This window comes from Pan troglodytes, chromosome 13 (genome assembly GCF_028858775.2).
Source record: "Pan troglodytes isolate AG18354 chromosome 13, NHGRI_mPanTro3-v2.0_pri, whole genome shotgun sequence".
Classification (NCBI taxonomy): domain Eukaryota; kingdom Metazoa; phylum Chordata; class Mammalia; order Primates; family Hominidae; genus Pan; species Pan troglodytes.
The window spans coordinates 45702267-45718422 of record NC_072411.2 but is presented as its reverse complement, the minus strand read 5'-3'; the positions used below and the strand labels follow the sequence as shown (position 1 = coordinate 45718422).

General features: G+C 38.4%; 1 protein-coding gene and 1 long non-coding RNA gene across 10 annotated transcripts in view; one reads left to right on the top strand and one right to left on the bottom strand.

Moving 5' to 3' along the window:
* Positions 1 to 16156, bottom strand: part of ARHGAP15 (Rho GTPase activating protein 15) — a 638999-nt gene that overhangs the window by 101343 nt on the left and 521500 nt on the right. The gene's annotated exons all lie outside the window — the stretch shown is intronic.
* Positions 1 to 16156, top strand: part of LOC104005193 (uncharacterized) — a 269037-nt gene that overhangs the window by 231089 nt on the left and 21792 nt on the right. For all 4 annotated transcript variants that reach the window (XR_678405.4, XR_010149739.1, XR_010149740.1 and 1 more), the window contains 2 exons: positions 6283 to 6329; positions 10873 to 10933. This is a non-coding gene — a long non-coding RNA (uncharacterized LOC104005193). The remainder of the gene's footprint in view (positions 1 to 6282; positions 6330 to 10872; positions 10934 to 16156) is intronic.

Below are 16156 nucleotides of genomic sequence, written 5' to 3'. Positions count from 1 at the left end.
GGTCAAATGGTATTTCTAGTTCTAGATCCCTGAGGAATCGCCACACTGACTTCCACAATGGTTGAACTAGTTTACAGTCCCACCAACAGTGTAAAAGTGTTCCTATTTCTCCACATCCTCCCCAGCACCTGTTGTTTCCTGACTTTTTAATGATTGCCATTCTAACTGGTGTGAGATGGTATCTCATTGTGGTTTTGATTTGCATTTCTCTGATGGCCAGTGATGATGAGCATTTTTTCATGTGTTTTTTGGCTGCATAAATGTCTTCTTTTGAGAAGTGTCTGTTCATGTCCTTCGCCCACTTTTTGATGGGGTTGTTTGTTTTTTTCTTGTAAATTTGTTTGAGTTCATTGTAGATTCTGGATATTAGCCCTTTGTCAGATGAGTAGTCTGCAAAAATTTTCTCCCATTTTGTAGGTTGCCTGTTCACTCTGACGGTAGTTTCTTTTGCTGTGCAGAAGCTCTTTAGTTTAATTAGATCCCATTTGTCAATTTTGTCTTTTGTTGCCATTGCTTTTGGTGTTTTGGACATGAAGTCCTTGCCCATGCCTATGTCCTGAATGGTAATGCCTAGGTTTTCTTCTAGGGTTTTTATGGTTTTAGGTCTAAGGTTTAAGGCTTTAATCCATCTTGAATTGATTTTTGTATAAGGTGTAAGGAAGGGATCCAGTTTCAGCTTTCTACATATGGCTAGCCAGTTATCCCAGCACCATTTATTAAATAGGGAATCCTTTCCCCATTGCTTGTTTTTCTCAGGTTTGTCAAAGATCAGATAGTTGTAGATATGCGGCGTTATTTCTGAGGGCTCTGTTCTGTTCCATTGATCTATATCTCTGTTTTGGTACCAGTACCATGCTGTTTTGGTTACTGTAGTCTTGTAGTATAGTTTGAAGTCAGGTAGTGTGATGCCTCCAGCTTTGTTCTTTTGGTTTAGGATTGCCTTGGCGATGCGGGCTCTTTTTTGGTTCCATATGAACTTTAAAGTAGTTTTTTCCAATTCTGTGAAGAAAGTCATTGGTAGCTTTATGGGGATGGCATTGAATCTGTAAATTACCTTGGGCAGTATGGCCATTTTCATGATATTGATTCTTCCTACCCATGAGCATGGAATGTTCTTCCATTTGTTTGTATCCTCTTTTATTTCCTTGAGCAGTGGTTTGTAGTTCTCCTTGAAGAGGTCCTTCACATCCCTTGTAAGTTGGATTCCTAGGTATTTTATTCTCTTTGAAGCAATTGTGAATGGGAGTTCACTCATGATTTGGCTCTCTGTTTGTCTGTTATTGGTGTATAAGAATGCTTGTGATTTTTGTACATTGATTTTGTATCCTGAGACTTTGCTGAAGTTGCTTATCAGCTTAAGGAGATTTTGGGCTGAGACAATGGGGTTTTCTAGATATACAATCATGTCGTCTGCAAACAGGGACAATTTGACTTCCTCTTTTCCTAATTGAATACCCTTTATTTCCTTCTCCTGCCTAATTGCCCTGGCCAGAACTTCCAACACTATGTTGAATAGGAGTGGTGAGAGAGGGCATCCCTGTCTTGTGCCAGTTTTCAAAGGGAATGCTTCCAGTTTTTGCCCATTCAGTATGATATTGGCTGTGGGTTTGTCATAGATAGCTCTTATTATTTTGAAATATGTCCCATCAATACCTAATTTATTGAGAGTTTTTAGCATGAAGGGTTGTTGAATTTTGTCAAAGGCTTTTTCTGCATCTATTGAGATAATCATGTGGTTTTTGTCTTTGGCTCTGTTTATATGCTGGATTACATTTATTGATTTGCGTATATTGAACCAGCCTTGCATCCCAGGGATGAAGCACACTTGATCATGGTGGATAAGCTTTTTGATGTGCTGCTGGATTCGTTTTGCCAGTATTTTACTGAGGATTTTTGCATCAGTGTTCATCAAGGATATTGGTCTAAAATTCTCTTTTTTGGTTGTTTCTCTGCCCGGCTTTGGTATCAGAATGATGCTGGCCTCATAAAATGAGTTAGGGAGGATTCCCTCTTTTTCTATTGATTGGAATAGTTTCAGAAGGAATGGTACCAGTTCCTTCTTGTACCTCTGATAGAATTCGGCTGTGAATCCATCTGGTCCTGGACTCTTTTTGGTTGGTAAACTATTGATTATTGCCACAATTTCAGCTCCTGTTATTGGTCTATTCAGAGATTCAACTTCTTCCTGGTTTAGTCTTGGGAGAGTGCATGTGTCGAGGAATTTATCCATTTCTTCTAGATTTTCTAGTTTATTTGAGTAGAGGTGTTTGTAGTATTCTCTGATGGTAGTTTGTATTTCTGTGGGATGGGTGGTGATATCCCCTTTATCATTTTTTATTGTGTCTATTTGATTCTTCTCTCTTTTTTTCTTTATTAGTCTTGCTAGCGGTGTATCAATTTTGTTGATCCTTTCAAAAAACCAGCTCCTGTATTCATTAATTTTTTGAAGGGTTTTTTGTGTCTCTATTTCCTTCAGTTCTGCTCTGATTTTAGTTATTTCTTGCCTTCTGCTAGCTTTTGAATGTGTTTGCTCTTGCTTTTCTAGTTCTTTTAATTGTGATGTTAGGGTGACAATTTTGGATCTTTCCTGCTTTCTCTTGTGGGCATTTAGTGCTATAAATTTCCCTCTACACACTGCTTTGAATGTGTCCCAGAGATTCTGGTATGTTGTGTCTTTGTTCTCGTTGGTTTCAAAGAACATCTTTATTTCTGCCTTCATTTCGTTATGTATCCAGTAGTCATTCAGGAGCAGGTTGTTCAGTTTCCATGTAGTTGAGCGGTATTGAGTGAGATTCTTAATCCTGAGTTCTAGTTTGATTGCACTGTGGTCTGAGAGATAGTTTGTTATAATCTCTGTTCTTTTACATTTGCTGAGGAGAGCTTTACTTCCAACTATGTGGTCAATTTTGGAATAGGTGTGGTGTGGTGTGGTGCTGAAAAAAATGTATATTCTGTTGATTTGGGGTGGAGAGTTCTGTAGATGTCTGTTAGGTCCACTTGGTGCAGAGCTGAGTTCAATTCCTGGGTATCCTTGTTGACTTTCTGTCTCGTTGATCTGTCTAATGTTGACAGTGGGGTGTTAAAGTCTCCCATTATTAATGTGTGGGAGTCTAAATCTCTTTGTAGGTCACTCAGGACTTGCTTTATGAATCTGGGTGCTCCTGTATTGGGTGCATATATATTTAGGATAGTTAGTTCTTCTTGTTGAATTGATCCCTTTACCATTATGTAATGGCCTTCTTTGTCCCTTTTGATCTTTGTTGGTTTAAAGTCTGTTTTATCAGAGACTAGGATTGCAACCCCTGCCTTTTTTTGTTTTCCATTTGCTTGGTAGATCTTCCTCCATCCTTTTATTTTGAGCCTATGTGTGTCTCTGCACGTGAGATGGGTTTCCTGAATACAGCACACTGATGGGTCTTGACTCTTTATCCAATTTGCCAGTCTGTGTCTTTTAATTGGAGCATTTAGTCCATTTACATTTAAAGTTAATATTGTTATGTGTGAATATGATCCTGTCATTATGATGTTAGCTGGTGATTTTGCTCGTTAGTTGATGCAGTTTCTTCCTAGTCTTGATGGTCTTTACATTTTGGCATGATTTTGCAGCAGCTGGTACCGGTTGTTCCTTTCTATGTTTAGCGCTTCCTTCAGGAGCTCTTTTAGGGCAGGCCTGGTGGTGACAAAATCTCTCAGCATTTGCTTGTCTGTAAAGTATTTTATTTGTCCTTCACTTATGAAGCTTAGTTTGGCTGGATATGAAATTCTGGGTTGAAAATTCTTTTCTTTAAGAATGTTGAATATTGGCCCCCACTCTCTTCTGGCTTGTAGGGTTTCTGCTGAGAGATCTGCTGTTAGTCTGATGGGCTTCCCTTTGAGGGTAACCCGACCTTTCTCTCTGGCTGCCCTTAACATTTTTTCCTTCATTTCAACTTTGGTGAATCTGACAATTATGTGTCTTGGAGTTGCTCTTCTCAAGGAGTATCTTTGTGGCGTTCTCTGTATTTCCTGAATCTGAACGTTGGCCTGCCTTGCTAGATTGGGGAAGTTCTCCTGGATAATATCCTGCAGAGTGTTTTCCAACTTGGTTCCATTCTCCCCATCACTTTCAGGTACACCAATCAGACGTAGATTTGGTCTTTTCACATAGTCCCATATTTCTTGGAGGCTTTGCTCATTTCTTTTTATTCTTTTTTCTCTAAACTTCCCTTCTTGCTTCATTTCATTCATTTCATCTTCCATTGCTGATACCCTTTCTTCCAGTTGATCGCACCAGCTCCTGAGGCTTCTGCATTCTTCACGTAGTTCTCGAGCCTTGGTTTTCAGCTCCATCAGCTCCTTTAAGCACTTCTCTGTATTGGTTATTCTAGTTATACATTCTTCTAAATTTTTTTCAAAGTTTTCAACTTCTTTGCCTTTGGTTTGAATGTCCTCCCGTAGCTCAGAGTAATTTGATCGTCTGAAGCCTTCTTCTCTCAGCTCGTCAAAGTCATTCTCCATCCAGCTTTGTTCCGTTGCTGGTGAGGAACTGCGTTCCTTTGGAGGAGGAGAGGCACTCTGCATTTTAGAGTTTCCAGTTTTTCTGTTCTGTTTTTTCCCCATCTTTGTGGTTTTATCTACTTTTGGTCTTTGAAGATGGTGATGTACGGATGGGTTTTTGGTGTGGATGTCCTTTCTGTTTGTTAGTTTTCTTTCTAACAGACAGAACCCTCAGCTGCAGGTCTGTTGGAATACCCTGCCGTGTGAGGTGTCAGTGTGCCCCTGCTGGGGGGTGCCTCCCAGTTAGGCTGCTCGGGGGTCAGGAGTCAGGGACCCACTTGAGGAGACAGTCTGCCGGTTCTCAGATCTCCAGCTGCGTGCTAGGAGAACCACTGCTCTCTTCAAAGCTGTCAGACAGGGACATTTAAGTCTGCAGAGGTTACTGCTTTTTGTTTGTCTGTGCCCTGCCCCCAGAGGTGGAGCCTACAGAGGCAGGCAGGCCTCCTTGAGCTGTGGTGGGCTCCACCCAGTTGGAGCTTCCTGGCTGCTATGTTTACCTAAGCAAGCCTGGGCAATGGCGGGCGCCCCTCCCCCAGCCTCGCTGCTGCCTTGCAGTTTGATCTCAGACTGCTGTGCTAGCAATCAGCGAGACTCCGTGGGCGTAGGACCCTCCCAGCCAGGTGCGGGATATAATCTCGTGGTGTGCCATTTTTTAAGCCGGTCCAAAAAGCGCAATATTCGGGTGGGAGTGACCCGACTTTCCAGGTGCGTCCATCACCCCTTTGACTCGGAAAGGGAACTCCCTGACCCCTTGTGCTTCCCAAGTGAGGCAATGCCTCGCCCTGCTTCGGCTCACGCAGGGTGCGCGCACCCACTGACCTGTGCCCACTGTCTGGCACTCCCTAGTGAGATGAACCCGGTACCTCAGATGGAAATGCAGAAATCACCCGTCTTCTGCGTCGCTCACACTGGGAGCTGTAGACCGGAGCTGTTCCTATTCGGCCATCTTGGCCCCTCCCGAGCCCTTATTTTCAAGGAGTCATCATTTAAAATCTTATTTTCTTAATAAGAACACATACTCCTTAAGAAGACATACTTTTTTTGTACCCTTGTCTCATTTATTCCTTCTCCCTCTATTCATAATTGACATTAATTGAACATTCTTTGTTTTATTAATCTATATAAAAACAATGTCACATTTCAAGTGTTTATCATGTAAGCAATGTTGTATCGACTTAACGTGGTAGGCAGAATAATAGACCTTCAATGATGGCCATATCCTAATCTCTGAAACCTATGAAAATGCTATCTTCGTGGCAAAGGGGACTTTGCAAGTGTGATCAAGTTAAGGACTTTGAGGTGAGGAGATTATCCTGGATTATTGGGGTGGGCTTGATCTGATCACATGGGTCTTTAAAAGCAAAGAAATCCTTGTTGTGGTCAGTGAGAGACATGAAAATGGAAGAATGTCAGAGAAATGCAACGTTGCTGGTTTTGAAGATGCAGGAAGCTGGCTATTCCCAGTTTAGGGAATGTGGGAGGCCTCTAGAAACTGGAAAAGGCAAGAACATGAGTTCTCCCTAGAGCCTTCAGACAGAAACACAGTTCTAAGAACACTCTGATTTTAACCCAGTGAGACCTGTGCCAGACTTCTAAACTACAGAACTGTAAGAAGTTGCTAAGTTTGTGGTAATCTGTTACAACAGCAATAGAAAACTGATAGAACGTGGGATGAGATACAATGAGGACACAGCCTTGTGTTATTTGCTGGCCATCACAAACTCTCTTTGTTGTTTCTACTCCTAGGTAAAAGGTCATTAATTAGGAGAAGATTTATCTCAAGGAAACGTATGGTAAGCCCAATCTTTTCTTTAAGCACATAGCCCTTACTTTTCAATTTATCATACTTGTACTCAAATCAAGATGACCCCAGTGGAGATCCATCACATGTACAGTTCATTGAGTTTTACACAGGTCTGTCGCTAAGTGAGTAATTTCCTGAAATGATCTCCTAATAATTCATAAAGTGTTCATTTTAGGGTTCATTCTTATTCTTACGATTTTAAAATAAAGTCTTCCTTGTTTCCAACCCTTTGATTCTTAGACAGGTTAAACCACTAACCCTGCTTTAATCTGTTAGGGTACATTTCCCTTTGTTGGTTCCCAAATTCTGCCAAAAACTATGGAACGTTGGTATCTGCTTGAAAGCAGTATCGGCAAAAACAACTTTTCCCCAAATGCAATTGGAATTCCCATTGTCTCCTAAAATTTCTGGGATTACAGAATAGGAAAGACATTCAACAGTTGAAGAATTATACAGAATGTGGAGGAGGAAGGAGGAATGTATTGATACAATTTTAAAAAAACAGATCAAATTGATACACTTTAAGTAATAGGTTTTACAGAGAGGTAAGTTTGAGTGGAAGAGTTAGCATGGAAGGGATGAAGGACCCCATCATCCTAGTCTATGAAGTTTGCAATTATTCTTGTCACATGGCAGCAAAACATTTGAGACTCACATCTGTTGTATTTTGGAACACAGACCACGTGCCTACCCACACATTAGGAACAATGGTAGGAAAAATTCAAAATTCAGGATGTTGGCCCATGGTGGCTACTTCTAGCATCTTTCCTTAAGATGAACACCCACTTATTACTTCAAATTCTCTTGGGGAAAAAAAAAAAACTCCAAGATAAAAAGCATTGACTAAACCAAGTGCCAGAGAAATGGGCAGAACACAGAAACTAGTTGCTAAGACATGAGTATTTCCAGAATTCCCACAAAAGACTTCTAGAACTAATGAAAGCTGATAAATAGACTAGAAACAAACCAGAAGTCTTCTACATTTTTAAAAGGGCCTGTATTACCACATAAACCCATGCCTGCCTAAGAAGGGCAGAAAACTCCTTAATGTCTCCACTAGCCCCTAGGCGGTAGTGGCTTGGAAGGGATACTGCTAGAGAATGTCCTCCTTTCTCACCTGTGACTGTGGAAAGCAATGGATACCTAAGAATCTTTCAGAAAGTAGAACTAAGAGCTATCAGACTGGCTGACCCAGGAAATCACTACCCAGCCAGGGCATGAAAGACACACTCTTCTTGGTCAGAATATCACACAAACTACCATAAGCTCCTCACTTTTCCAAATAGAATTTTTTAAAAAAAAATTTAATGAATAAAGATGAATATATTTAAGCTGCACAATGTGATAATTTGATAAATGTATAAATGTATACACTGTGTAATAGTTACCACAAGTAAAGTAATTAACATGTCCATCACCCCCTATGCCGCATATTAGATCCCCACCAAATAGAAATTTTAGTTATTGTTATCCCTTTTTTCCCTACTTACAAATTTTAAGTGCTTTGGTGGCAGATAGCTATTGTTAAGATAGAAAAGTCACATCACACCTCCGGTTTTTGAAGCCAGCTATATTTGGAACATATATGGAAGAGTAGCTGTATGAGGTTGCATGAGCAGTGAGTGGTTTCAAGTAGATACGAGGGCTGTGAAAGTAAATGTTGAACAGAAGGGTGCATGTGCTTGATGGGTAGTCAGTGAGTTGGGCAGGAGATACTGTTGACTGTCTATGCTACATCTATTCTTCTTCTCTTTCTAAAGAGAATTCTGGTATTGTTCAGTGATCTATTATAGGACTCATCATTAGCCGAACTCAGTCCCTGATTCGAGATTAAGCTGTGATTAACTCAAATGGAAATTTCCTAGCTATATTAAGAAATGGGCACGTGATAGAAGTCAAATCAATTAAGTGAAAGGAAGTGTTTGTTTGAGATTCCTGAAAAATGCCCTCCTCTATCTCTTAACCAGAAGTGACAGAGGAAGGACATGGTTTGTGTTGCTACTGGTGAGCATTCTCCACAATGCTGCAATCAGCATTAGGATGAAGCCAGCTCTACAGGTGGCAGAGCAGAAAAAAAAATGGGCCTGAGTCTGTGATCTCCATCTTTGAATCCCCATATGAACAAACCCTGTAATTTACCCTACCTCTGGATATCTAGTTCCACGAGCCAAAAAATTGCCTCTTTCCTTAAACCCTTTTGAGTTGATTTTCTGTCAATTACAGCTAAACCCTATCCAACTGACACAGTACTTGATACCAACATAAGAATAATTGGAAGTCTCTCAGTAGTTTACAGGAGAAAATAATTAGGAAAGTTTAATTCTGAGATACAAGATATGAACATAATGGTTAAGAGTATAGGCTTTTGATACAAATACACCCGAAGTTCTACCCTGCTCTGTCCATTACTGCCTATACATGTCTTCTATGAACTCTAGTCTTCATATTGGTACGATGAAGATAAACCTAGCTTATAAGAGAGTTGTAGAGAGTAAACAAGATAATGCACATAAAATTCCTGTCATGAAGTAGATGTTCAATAATTGCAACCATCATTTTAATGGCCAGAGAACAAATTAAGATCCCTTGGTGAGAATTTCTGTACAGGAAGATGGCTCAAGAGGAATCCAGTGCTCTAAAAGATGAAATTCTGGGAATTACAATTTCAAATGATTCTGATGAGAAAGAAAAGTAGTTACTGAAGGAACTGATGTGGCCGCATAGGGATGTTTTCAAAAAATGTATATTGAAAGATAGGAGAGAACTGTTATGACAGGGAATGAATACAAAACAGGAACACCAAACTGAAGGAACAGAATCAGAAGGACTGAGGTACTGAAATAATTTGAACTGAACAAAGTCTCGAAATTATGTCCCAAGGCCACAATAGGAACAAATCAATGACAAATCAACAAATCAAATCAGGAGGGGAGAGACTGTGACATGAAGAAATGACAGGAAAATAAGACTGTTTAAAATCTGAATTAAGCAATAAGCGATATGATAGACATAGGTGGAATGACTAGAGAACAAAACAATAGTTTACTCATTTTCAAGGTAAAATGCTAGTTCTCTGAACTTTTAAATTATACTTTGAAACATTACAGGCCATGTTGACTTGATTTTTACATAGCTATGAAAAACATTATGAAATAAGATATCATGTAAATTAGATTCATATCAAATTGAATTCATAATAAATTCCAGGAAGAAATCTTGCTAGTACAAAAAGACAACTGTTCTTTAGCCTGAAGTGTACATCAGCGACATACTATTTTTCTGAATAAGCGTGGTATTCAGTTTGCCTCAGAAACACATAAACATAGTATTTCATTTGTACAGAAACAGTTTTTGTTTTGTTTTGTTTTTAAGATGCGGAGCCTCACTCTGTTGCCCAGGCTGGAGTGCAGTGGCGCGATCTCGGCTCACTGCAAGCTCCGCCTCCGGGGTTCACGCTATTCTCCTGCCTCAGCCTCCAGAGTAGCTGGGACTACAAGCGCCAGCAGCAACGCCCGGCTAATTTTTTTGGTTTTTAGTAGAGACGGGGTTTCACCGTGTTAGCCAGGATGGTCTCGATCTCCTGACCTCACGATCTGCCCACCTCAGCCTCCCAAAGTGCTGGGATTACAGGCGTGAGCCACCACGCTCGGCCACAAATAGCTTTTTTAAAGTATTTGATCAACAATAAATTCTAAAAATGTTTATTAGTGATTTTACTAATGGATAACATGTTCTCACTCCTACACACACACACACACACACACACACACACACACACACACACCAGAAACTTTGTCTTAGAAACCTTGTCCATGTCTGTCCAAAATAGAAGTCAGAAGGGAGGTCTTTGTGACCAAGTTCTGCTTTAGGTCTGACCCAGTTAAATGTCCTGAAGAGGAGGAGTACTCTTTCTCTGACTCAGGAGGCCAGGAGAGAACACAGTTTTCTCACCAAGGAAGGCTTTGGAAATAATTCACATGCAGGTGAACTGCTTTTAGAAAGCACTTTTCCGTTACCTGCCCCCAGAGTGAAGTTCAAAAGAAAAGGGAATAAAATGTTCTCAATCGAGATCTCTGGGCTGTGGTGTTTTCTACCACTGGAGAGTTGCTTGATTCAGAACATTATCACCTTCAAGGAATAAGAAACGGTCATTTCTTTACCCAGACAGTCTTTTAATCTTGGAACAAGGGGCCTAAAAAGCTATTCTCACAGAAGGCTTTTCTTGCTTTAAAAACACAATCAAATTGGTTCCAGTGGAGTGGGATATAAGGAAGGCTACCTCTTCTACTTTTGCACAAGTAATTGACTAGCCTAATTAGATTGCCCAAGTGTTTAGATACCATGGTGATGGGCACTTTATAAATACTCTATATAACTAAACCGGGAGCATCACTTTTGACAATAATAGCCATAGTTAGCTCTGATAGGTTGGGAAGACACAAGAAGCCAAATGCTTTGCCACATTCCTTAACATTTATTGATAGTTATTTATGTTGACACTTTCAGCCATTTGTGGTGTCTTTTTACTCTAGATCTGTGGGTAGTGTGGTCAAAGATGACTTCTGCAGATAAAAACATCATCTTGTATGCAAGGTAAGCATCATTGTGGATTCTGCACAATAACTAAGAAACTATTATAACTAAGAAATATTATAACTTATAAGCAACTGCCATCCAGAAATCAAGCAGCACTTAATCAGTTCAGAGTGAGAATGTGCTTAAACAAGATCTGCAGTGAGTGAAAAACCACATACTGCATAGAAGCTAATGGCTTTTTGATCCTAGAAGAAAAGCAAATGGTATTCTCTAGTTGTTGACATAAATCTGGAAAATGGACATACTGAATGCTGAGTTGTCTTGTTCTCCTTTTGGAACTTTTTTTTTTTGGCATCACTTGTTAAGGTGGGGCAACCTTGGTGAGGCTGACTGCCAAGAGTCAAACTGTGGATTTGTAGAAGCAGGAAAACACTGATTCTTGTTTTTGGTCTATGTACTTAGTTCTTCCAAACTGCATGGTAATTTTTTTATTTTTACCAAGGTTAGTAAAGTCCTTCATACCACCAGGCAGTTACCTAGTTTAGTAAGGCTGTAATATACAAAAGCTAAAATCCTTGCTCCTAAAATCAACTCTACTATGGGGAAGAAAGGAAAACTAACATTTAACAGTGCCAGGCTTCATGCTAGAAATTATGCATCAAAAGATATTAATACTTAAAATAATCCTATCAGTTAGATAACAGATTCATTCTAAAGATGAGAAAATTGATGTGTTGAAATCCTGTTGATTACCACACTGTGTCTGGCAGTATGTAGCAGGGCCCAAATTCAAACCCAAGTTTACCTGACTTTAAGGCTCATATTCTCTCCATAACACCATGTTTTACTTCCTCATTGAAAAATGCTGCCCTTAAGAATGATGCAGTGGACTTTGGGGACTTGGGGGGAAGAGTGGGAGGGGGTCGAGGGATAGAAGACTACAAATATGGTGCAGTGTGTACTGCTCGGGAGATGGGTGCACCAAAAACCACTAAACTTACTCATGTAACCAAATACCACCTGTACCCCAATAACTTATGGGAAAAAATGCTGCCCCAGGGAAATAAGTTATTACCTTTGCCATGAGTTTATCAGAATTCATATTTTAACATTTTTTGATGGAGAGTCTTGCTATATCGCCCAGGCTGGTCTCAAACTCCTGGGCTCAAGGAGTCCTCCCACCTCAGCCTCTGGAGTAGCTGGGAATACAGATGTGTGCCACCACACCCAGACAATTCTGTTTTATGTTTTAGAAACGGGTCTTGCTTTGTTGCCTAGGCTAATCTTAAACTCCTGATCCCAAGCCATCCTCTTGCCTCCTCAGCCTCTCAGGTCATATTTTAACTTTTGGTTGTTCTTTTGTCTTTATAATTAATTTCCATATATTCAAGAGAACATTACTGAATAATATCACAATATACACAGAGGTAGTTTAGCAAGGGGGAAAGAAGCCAGATTTAGAATAAAAACTCTTGGGTTTCAGACTGACAGTTCAAAACGGTGACACTAGAAATGTCAGTCAACCTTTCTGAGTCTCAATTTATTAATTGGATAAATGAGGATGCTTATAATATCTATTCTCAGAGTGACTGGCAAAATCTGAAAATACTTTAGGGAAGTATGTGATGCATTTTAGCACAATTTCTATACAAAAATTAATACCAAAAGATTTCATATTTAAAGGGCTTTTTCACTTTTTGCAAAATTCACTTACATAAATCAATTGTAGTGATTTGGCTAAATCAGTGCTATACCTGATAATGAAACATTATCACAAACTTAAGTATATTATGCTTTTCTCAACTCCTTTTTGAGTAAGTTATAGTGACCTCACTGAGGATGATTGCAGGGATGAAATCATCAAAGAGCCAATTTATATAGGTAGCAAACTGGGCACCTGTCATTTTGAAATATAAAGCATTCTCTTATACCATTATTTTAAAATTTACTTAATGGCACCACACTCCAACAAATCTTCCAAATCATAATTCTGAGAATCTGTTCTGTTTTTTTCTCTCAATCCCTAGATCTAATACCCCTGTTCTCTACTGTTGATGGTCATTGGCCAACCCATTCTAAAATTTCTACTCCCTGAATATTGCTTAAATAACCAATAGCTTCTTCACTGACTCCCTAGCCCCAGTCTTTTTTTGTCTACCCCCTTGCATTTTCTAAATATACACGTTATATTTCACATCTAATCATGTCATGTACTTGTTTAAAATCCTCAGTGGATTTTAATTGCCTTCAGGATAAAAACTTAATAGTAGAAAAACTTCCAGAATCTGGGAAGTGACTACACTAATTCATTCATAACACAATAACCCAGTAGAAGAATAACTTTTGGCACCTATTATATGCCAGGTACTGTGCCCTGTTCTGGCACTATGGAAACAAAACAGGAATTAAATGGCTAGTCATCCCAGACTATACAAACAAAATTAAGAAAAGTGCGATAAGGGATGCTGACCCAGTATGGGGGGCAGGTAGTATTCCTTCAGGAAGACTTATTTCTCATCTCTTTTATTTCATGTTTCTTAAGTTTTAATCAGTTCCTTAAATATTTGTATTCTCCTTCCCTTTGAGGCTAAAGTCAGGAATGAGGGAGATGACATCACTATTCCATAGACAATAAAAGAACGATAAGAAAATATTATGAACAAATTTATGCCAATATATTTAGCAAAATAGATGAAATGGAGAATTCCTTGAAATTAGGAATATTCCTGTGTCTATTAGAGAAATTGAATTTCTAGTTAAAATTTATTCACAAAAATTGAAGAGGATGGAGTACTTCGTAGCTCATTCAATTAGGGCCAGCATTGTCCTGGTACCAAAACCATACAAAGATATAAGGTGGAAAAAATCATTCAGATTAATATGCTTTATAAATATAGATATGAAAATTCTAAAGAAAATTTTAATGAAACTCAAAAATGAATATATCATGACCAAGTGGGTTTGTACTGGGAATGTAGTTTTGATTTAGCATTTTAAAAATCTATCAATGTAAATGTTGTATTAACAAACTAGAAAAGAGAAACCTTATGTTCATCTCAGTAGATGCAGAAAAACTTCTGAGAAAATCCAGCATCTATTTGTGATTAAAAACTCTCAGCATACTCAGGACAGATGGGAAGGAAAAACCTAAAACTAGCATCATATTTAATAATGAAAGATTGAATGCTTTCCATCTAAAGAAAAGAACAGGACAGAAATGTCCACTCTCATCATTTCTACTTAACATGGTACTAGAGATTTAGCCAATGCAATAAGGCAGGAAAAGAAATGTATCCATCTAGAAAGCCAAAAAATATTATTGTCTTAATCCAAGGATCACATAATCTTCTATGTAGAACATCTGATGCTCTCCCAAAAAACTATCAGAACCAGTAATTGAGTATTGCAATGTTGCAGATACAAAACAAAATACAAAACCAGTTACAATTCTGTATAGTAGCATCAAACAAGCAGGAAATGAAATAAGGATACAATTTACAATAGAATTAAAAATATGAAATACTCGGGGATAAATATGACCAAAGGTATGTGTAAAATTGTAAAACGCTGTTGTGAAAAATTAAAGAAGACCTCATTAAATAATGAGATATAACTTGTTCATTGGTTGGAAAACCCTATATTGTGAAAATGTCAATTCCTCCCAAATTAATCTACAGGTTTAATGGAAAGCCAATTAAAATTTTGGCAAGCTTTTAAAAATATATATAAGTTAGCAAGATGATTCTAAAGTTAATGTGGAAATGCAAAGGACTTAGCACAAATGCCAGCAAAGTATGACCTGCAGTATACTTCCAGCTTGTTGCCTTCTTTTGTAAATAAAGCTTTACAGCAACACAGTCGTATCATATTGCCTGTGGCTGTTTTTTGCACTGCAAGTGTAGAACTGAGTACTTACAAAAGAAACCATATGGCCTACAAGCCCTGAAATATCAACTCTCTGTCCCTCCACAGGAAAAAAACAATTGCTGACCCTTGACCTAGAGTAGCAAAAACGAGTTTGAATAAGAAAAAAAGTAGAGAACTATCTGACTCTCAAACTTATATCAAAATTACACTAATAAAGAAGTGTGGTTCTGGCATTGAGTTAGATGTATAGATCAATGACCCAAAGTGGATAGTCTCAAAATAAACCTCTACTTACATGGACAACAGACATCTGATAAAAATGCAAAGATGACAAAAAAGAGAAAGGATGGTATTTCCACTGTATCCAGAAGACAAAAATAACTCTCAAAACTCTGTAATCAGAAAACGTAAAATCCTAATAAAACTGGGCAAAATATTTTAATAGACACTTCACCAAAGAAAACATGAAGATGGCAAATAAGCATGAAAAGATGCCCAATATTACTGACCATTAGGGAAATGGAAATACAAACCACAATGTAATACCTCTACAAACCTACTTAAATGGCTAAAATTAACTGACCATCCTGAGTGTTAATGAGGATGTGGAGGAAATGCACATCTCCTATACTGCTGGTAGGAATGAAAAATGATATAGTTACTCTGCAATACAGTTTGGCAGTTAAAGTTAAATATACATCTACCATATGACCCAGTCATTCCACTCCTAGGTATTTATGCAAGAGAAATGAAAGCATATGTTCATATAAAGGCTTATACACAAGTATTCATTGCAGCTTTATTTGTAATAAGCCCAAACTGACCACTCCAAATGTCTATCAACAAGTAAATAAAATCATAAGCAAATTTTGTTGTATCCATACAGTGGAATGCTATTTAGCAATAAAATCACTTGATAGACAACAACAGCATTAATGAAATTTAAAATAAATTGTTCTACATAAAATAAACCAGATAAAAAAGCACATTATTTGCTCTGGGGCAGGGACCAGGGAGTGGAGGAAGGAAATTATGAAAGGGCATGGGGAAACCTTTAGGGGTGAAAGTTGTGCTCATAATTTTGATGAAAAAATCTGTATGAATCACTTCAATACAGAACAATTTTACCTTTGTATTACTATAGCTTTTATTGAAAATGAACACATAACAATAGCTAACAAATTTAAATGCTCCCTGATTTTTATTCTGGGTAAGACTAGGAAACCTGTATTTCAGTGAATTCACTGCAGTGGACCTTTTCTGCTGATCACAAGATATAAGTAATTGACAGTCTTATGTATGAACAATGTACTTAGTGCATAGAGATACAGGAGTTTCCTCCAGGAGTCCTCTAGAACAACATGGGAATGTAATTTTAGCACAGCAAAAATGCACAACCTATGGTGCTGATTT